Source organism: Octopus bimaculoides, chromosome 2 (assembly GCF_046866305.1).
Source record: "Octopus bimaculoides isolate indiv1 chromosome 2, ASM4686630v1, whole genome shotgun sequence".
In the NCBI taxonomy this organism is placed as follows: Eukaryota; Metazoa; Mollusca; class Cephalopoda; order Octopoda; family Octopodidae; genus Octopus; species Octopus bimaculoides.
This window is the reverse complement of record NC_142929.1, coordinates 7,064,090-7,071,532: the sequence shown is the minus strand read 5'-3', so window position 1 is coordinate 7,071,532 and position 7,443 is coordinate 7,064,090. Positions and strand designations below refer to the sequence as shown.

The 7,443-nt window shown below is 36.4% G+C and overlaps 1 protein-coding gene across 7 annotated transcripts in view; it reads right to left on the bottom strand.

Annotated features, from left to right (window-relative positions):
• LOC106867627 (dopamine receptor 2) overlaps nucleotides 1-6,132 on the bottom strand; it is a 443,190-nt gene extending 437,058 nt beyond the window's left edge. For 4 of the 7 annotated variants that reach the window (XM_089340625.1, XM_089340618.1, XM_089340616.1 and 1 more), the window contains exon 1: nucleotides 1,029-1,707. The gene's annotated coding sequence lies outside the window, so the exon portion shown is untranslated. Of the gene's footprint in view, nucleotides 1-1,028; nucleotides 1,863-3,554 lie in introns of those variants that run through there. The other 3 variants (XR_016238111.1, XR_016238110.1, XM_089340621.1) reach the window with 3 other exon arrangements.
• Between the last annotated feature and the right edge of the window lie 1,311 nt (nucleotides 6,133-7,443).

Sequence of the window (7,443 nt, the reverse complement as noted above, 5' to 3'; positions counted from 1 at the left end):
AACTTCATAACAATTCTTTCGTTAATTAAACACACATTTGAGTGATGTACTACACACTATGTTCATATATGTATAAATGTGTGTATATATATATATATATATATATATATATATATATATAGATAGATAGATAGATAGATAGATAGATAGATAGATAGATAGATAGTGAGTGAGTGAGTGAGTGAGAGAGAGAGAGAGAGAAAGAGAGAGAGAGAGAGAGAGAGAGAGAGAGAGAGAGAGAGAGAGAGAGAGCCAGATAGAGAGAGAGAGACAGAGAGATTTATTGGGCCTTTTTTTTACTATTTCATCGATCATTTGTCCGAATTAAATCCTTAGAGAAATGATTAAAATACAACTTCATATGAACATGTATTACTTAAAAGATACCCGGGTACACACACACACACACACACACACACACACACACACACATATATATATATATACATATTGCGTGGTTATGCGAGTTGGTATATGTGTGCATGTTTGCGCGTTTGTGTGTGTGCCCTGTAGACTAGCAAGTTTCCCTAAAGTGAGTAAACAGTGGTCCCTTTTATCTTTAACTCCTGTGTATTGCCTCTTCTGGTTACATCATACCTACCTACCTATCTATCTATCTATCTATCTATCTATCTATTTATAATATATTATGGATAGGTGTAAGTACACACGGACACACACATGCACACAAACATACACACACACACATACGTTCTTACAAATACAGACACACATACTTATACAAAAGGAGAGACAGGTAGTTATTTAGATAGATAAATAGCTGGATATATAGAGAGACAGGTAGACAGACAGATAGATAGACAGACAGATAGATAGATAGATAGATAGATAGATAGATAGATAGATAGATAGATAGATGGACAGACAGATAGATAGATAGATAGATAGATAGATAGATAGATAGATAGATAGATAGATAGATAGATAGCTGCAAACCCTTTAGACTCTTACATATAAACAACAAACACGATCGAAGTGTTGTGAGTCCCAAAGAAGGAATTACTTACCTGCCACTAACGTTCTTATAATATAGTTGCAGCAAGTAATTTTACAAACTTTATATTTCCAGTAAAAGTGCCGGCATCCCAGTGTTTTCCATCTAAAAGTGGTGGAAGTAACTCCGTTAGTTAGTTTGTTGGTTAAATCTCTCTCTCCCCCTTTCTCTCTCTCTCTCTCTCTCTCCAACTCTATCTCTCTCTCTCTCCCCCCCTCTCTCTCTCTCCGTCTATAGAATCGTGGATATTGTCATAGTTTTCCGAACAATGATATGTGTAGAGTCTCATACATATTTTTCTTCCCGTTGTTCGTCTTCTTATCTTCCGCGTTCTCAATTTTACTTCTCATCCCGTTCTTTTGTTTCCAATCCAATGTCCTGATTAATTTTTACTCCCCCCTCCAAGTCACTCCACTCATTCTTGCTCATTTCTCTATTTCTTTCGCATGTCTTATTTCTAGCATTTGTTATGTTTCTGGAGCTATTTTTTAATCCAATTTTTTCTCTCTATCAGTCTTCGCATCTCTACGCACCTTCGCATCTCTGTCCGTCTGCCTGCCTACCTGCCTACCTGCCTATTTGACTCTCTCTCTCTCTCTTTCGCTTCCACCACTCTCTCTCTCTTTCTGTCTCTCTCGCTATGTTTTTCTAACCACGGTCCACTAGTTTGAAGCCCGATACATCTAATACAATATTAAAAGACACTTGAACACATTAACATTAACTATATCTAACGAAGAGATTATCTAATCTAAATAAATACCTTTTTTTTTTCTGACATGTAAATAACTATATTTCTATGTGTGTGGCTGTGTATGTACGAATATATTTCTGTGAGTGTGTGTGTATGTTTGAGTGAATGTGTGTGTTTGAGTACGCATGTATGTTTGTATGAGAGAGAAAGAGGGGGGGGGGAGACTGTGTACGTGTTTATGTTTGTATTTCATTTAGTGAGTGCGGGATAAACGAGCCATAAATTTAGTGGCTTAACATAATAACAAAATTGACATAAATAAAATAAATAAATACATTTCACAAGCATCTCAACATATACACATACATGCATACATACATTTATACAAACATTCACGCACACACACACACACGTGTATATATATATATATATATATATATATATATATATATATATATAAATTACGATTTGTTGGGATCCCCAACTGCTACGAAGTGGAAGACATATGTATATATGTATATATGTGTGCGTATGTATTTATGTATGTGTGTATGTATGTATGTATATATGAATGTGTGTGTGTGTTTATACATGCATATAATAAATATATATATGTAAATATATATTATATGTATGTATAAACACACACACACACACACACACACACACACACACACACACACACACACACAGATATAAATATATATATATATATATATATATATATATATATATATCCAGAACGGAAGCCAAAAGCAATAAATGAATGAATGGAGAAGGCTGTAGATAAAGCGGATAATTAAATATGAAAAGAAAAAAGGACCAATTAGAAGGAAGGAAAAGAAATATCTAAAAAAAAAAATAAGATAACCTAGGAAATATGTAAATGATATAAAAGATAAAACAAACGCAACAGCATAAACCAAACACTCAACACCATGCAGCTCACACGTGCACACATGCACACATATATATACACGCTGAGGCGCGCGCGTACGAAGGCACAGCCGAACAAAGAGGCACTCACAGACACCAGACGGGAGTTGAGGATGTGAGGTGAATGACAGGAATTAGTGGAGAAATTATAGAACCTCTATGATATATATTTCTTTTTCTCTTTCTTACTCATTTAGACAGGGGAAATATCTCCTCCAGCCGTACCAGATGTTGAGTAATGCAGTTCTATTTCCTAATATTCACTTCTTAATAAACAGGTGAGTCTAAAAAAGACAAAAAAAAAAGAAAAAAAGAAATATTAACCCCTTTTACTCCACTCTCTTTTAGTTTCTTCCTCTTTGTGTATGTCTATTGTTGTTTTAATTTTATTTTGTTGTTTTGTGGGTGTGTTGTTTTATGTTATTTTTAAAAATCTTTTACTTGTTTCATTCATTGAACTGCAGCCATGCTGCTGCACCGCACGGAAGAATTTTTAATCGAATGAATCGACCCCAGTTATTATTAATTTTTTTAAAACCCTGGTACTTATTTTATCGGTCTCTTTTGCCGAACCACTAGTTCGCGGGGATGTAAACAAAACAACACCTGTTGTCCAGCAGTGGTGGGGTGAAAAACACAGACACAAAGACACACACACGTATATATATATATATATATATATATATATATATATATATATATACATATTTATATGCTGGGCTTCTTTCAGTTTTCTACTACCAAATCCACTCGCAAAGACTTGGTCGACCTGAGGCTATGCCCAAATTCGACCAAGTCCTTGTCCAAGTTACTACACAGTTGGACTGAACCCGGAACCATGTGATCGGGAAGCAAACTTCTTACCACAGAGCCGCACTTGAAAATACAAACGGAAAACAAAAAGCTTACTTTTTGACTAATTAGGGCCGTTTTCTTGCTGTTGTTGTTGTTGTTTAACTCCTTCAGATCAATCATAATAGTGGTTGAGATGTTGGCGGTGCACATCCAAAATCTAAATAATTCCAGCCGTGACTATCCTGCCTTTTGATAATTTAATGTCGTAAAAATAGTCCTTTTTATGGAGATGTGATATTGATTTGAGGAAGATTTCTTTACTGCTGTTTCTACAAGGTCAAGAAGCTATATAGCGGCTCCCTCATTGATAACAAGTAGATAAATATTGATGTTAAATTTTGGCACAAAAACAAAGCAGCAATTTCGGGGAGGGGCACTAGTCGATTACATCGACCCCCAGTACTAAATTGGTACTTGTTTTATCGATCTTGAAAAAAACGAAACGCAAAGTCGACCTCGGCAGAACTTGAACTCAGAACATGAAGACGGACGAAATGCCGCTCAGCATTTGCCCCGGCGTTGGTTTCAAATTTTGGCGCATGGTCAGCTATTTCGGTTGAATGCGGAAGTCAATTGCTTCAACCCCAGTACCCAATTGGTTCTTGTTTTATCGACCCCCGAATGAATAAAATGTAAAAATCGATGCAATTTGAATTCGGAACATGTTAGGAAGGTCTAAATGCCGCTAACCATTTCCGCCCAGTGTGCTGACGACTCTGCCAGCTCACCATTCTTAAGAAATATATAAATATTGTTGTTTATTGTTATTTGTCGTTATTCATCATCAGGTTAGCCCTAAATGAGTTTTAATTAAATAAAGTCTACCCTACTATCTTCTCGTCCATTTTCCCGGTATGGTATGTCTTGGACTACATTATCTAGTGTGGCTCCCTTTTTTGAAAACGGTAGGATAGCACTTCAGTATGATTTAGCTGTTACTTCTTGCAGGCCGGACCACCGAGTAATTTCTATATTTATCATTTGGTAGAAAAGTTGAATGTGGTACAACGATAATTTTTTTTCCTGTAATTACTTTTATTTACTTTTTTATTCAATTCTTTCGATATTCATTTATTTCAAAGAGATTCAGCTGGGAATTGAAATCGTGCCTCAGTGATCCGGTTTATCTAACTCTAATATCTTGTTTTATGTTGTCTCTCACAATTTTTTCAACCGTACATTTATTTCCTATTTTTGGGTCTTAATTCGTTCAAACCAATAATCTGCTGGTTTTCTTTGCGGCTGTTTGGACTTGAACACGACTCTATAATTTTACAGTTGTTGCCGTAGTTGTTGTTGTTCTTGTTGTTTTCTTAGCCCTTGGTTAGCCTCGATCGAAGGAGACAGACCAATATTCAATATTATTCCAGCGGTAATCAAACCGAGTTTTCTTTTTAATTTACAACAGCAAAATGATGATAGTGGAAGATTTGGCTGTTATTTCTAGCAGGCTGAGCGATCATGTAAGCCAGTACTTCTTAAACAGCAGGCTGCAGATTTTTAGAAGAATGTTTTAAAGAAAAATAAGAGTGATGCTTGCACGTCTTGAATCTATATTTAAAAATAGAACGTACTTATAACTGTGTTATATTGAAGTTCTTTTTTTCTAAATTCTAAACTTTAAAGCAGTTTTTAAAAAAAAGTTTCCATACAATATACGGTCCGTAATTATTCACTTAATCTGCAATGAGCCACAAAGTCAAATAGATTAAAAAAGCCTGACCTAGGGTCTTTCCAGTTTCTTCAATATTTGTCGAGTTCATTAGGAGCCACAGCAAGTGACCTTTAATTTTTGCCTTACAGACCAGTCAAGACGTTTACCACTACTAATCAGAGTCGGATAAAATACCTTTCGGCATCTATATTCTTGATCTAAACTCCATTAAACTCAGTTCTGCTGTTAACAGTGACGGACTGGGTCTAATGCTACAATTTATTTATTTATTTGTTAAAAGTATTCTTTTCAACTGTCTACAAACACAGACAGGCTGAAATAATGCATTCTTCCAGAAGTGAATAAAAAATTCTAAAACTTGAGGGGATAGGCCCCCATATATAGATTCTAATGGCGCAGGGGCCCACTTGCCATCGGGCAAGCTGGCAACCTGGCCAGTCCGTCACTGGCTGTTAATATTCTAGAGCAGTTTTTCTCAAACATTTTTTATATATCGATCTCTTCGATTCCTATTTGACTCTGGCGCAGCCTCATACCCATTGATGTTTAAAAAAAAATCCCCTTGTATTTTCATAATTATATACTATATATACTGTATTTAAAAAATGTTGAAATATGCCCACGGGCATATGGCATAGTAGTTAAGAGCGTGGGCTACTAACCCCACGATTCCGAGTTCGAATCCAAGCAGTGATATGAATAATAATACTAATAATAAAGTTAATAACAACATCGAAAAATGCCTTAGAAATTTCCCCAAGACATCCGATGAAGGCTGGAAGGTATATCAGCCGAAATGTTGTGTTAACAACAAACAAGATGAAGACAAATATCCATCAAATGTAAATAATGTGAATAATTCCTCCTCTCTTAAATATAGAACTGTATTTTGTGTGTTGTAGAAATATGACCAATTTATTGCAGATAAACGATGACACTAAAATCTGATATGACCCCCCCCCCCCCCAAGCGTCATATAGACTCCGATAGAAAACCACAAATCAAGTATTGGGGTCGATATAATTGATTATGCCAGTGGTTCCCAACCTGTGGTCCGCGGATCCCTGTGGTCCGCAAAGGTAGTACTGGGGGTCCGTCAACTAAATTCAAAATTTCATGTATATATATATATATATATATATATATATATATATATACATAAAGACAGGTATATTAAAAGTGTTTCGTGGGAAAACTCATTTAAATAAAAGACTTGGGAACCACTGGACTACACTATTCCCGCCTAAATTCGAAAAAAAAAGAAGCATTTGTAGGTTACGAATTATTGATATGTATATAAGCTTTTAGTTTCAATCGGCCCAGGCCGTTCACCTCTAAACCGCTTTCTCCTATTCTTTCTTTTCTTCTTCGTCCTCATTTCTTCTCTCTGTTGAACTTTCCCTATTCCCGATTCGTTCTCCCTTCCTTTCCTTTGTCTCCTTTCTTAACCACAATACCAACGAAGTTCCAATCGCAATTCCTTCAAACTGTACCTGCCTGTAGGCGCCTTGATATATGTGCGCGCAATCGCTCACAAACCGCGTCAGTGCACTGATTGTGTGTGTGTATGTGTGTTTGTCTGTTCGGTGCTGCTAGTAGTCTTGCTATTGCAACAGCAAGTCAGTGTGCCTCCTGATATTTCTCTTCAACGTTCACTTCCCGTCCTACTGCAGTGTGACATCGGGCTTGCACGTATGTCCGAGGGCCTGTCTCTTTCTACCTACGTGTGTGTGTGTGTGTGTGCAGACGTGAGTAGAAGCACGCCTGCAAATAAATGTACATATGTACTTCTGTGCCTGTGCATAACTGTTTGTATGTGTGTGTGTGTGTATGTGTGTGTGTGTATGTGTGTGCATATATGCATGATCGTGGGTGTAGAGTATGTGTTGGTATTAGTGTGTATGAGCCTGTGTGTATGTGTGTGCTTATAGACATTTGCTCATATATATTCGTATATGCGTGAGTGTACATACGTTTACACTTCTGTGTTTAGGAAGACATCTGCAGATGTACATTCCTCTGCGTGTGTTCGTGTGTGTATGTTTGAGAATGCATTTATGTGTGTGTATGTTTGAGAATGCATTTATGTGTGTTTGCTTATAGAGAATGCATGTATGTGTATAGGTTTACAGGTTTGCGTGTATGCACACGTATAAATATTTACACGTGTGTTGGTTGTGGATATCTCTACGGTGTGCCATCGTTTATGTTTTTATTCTTCTTCTTCTTATTATTATTGTATATACACGCGTTTGTGGAGGTTTATAG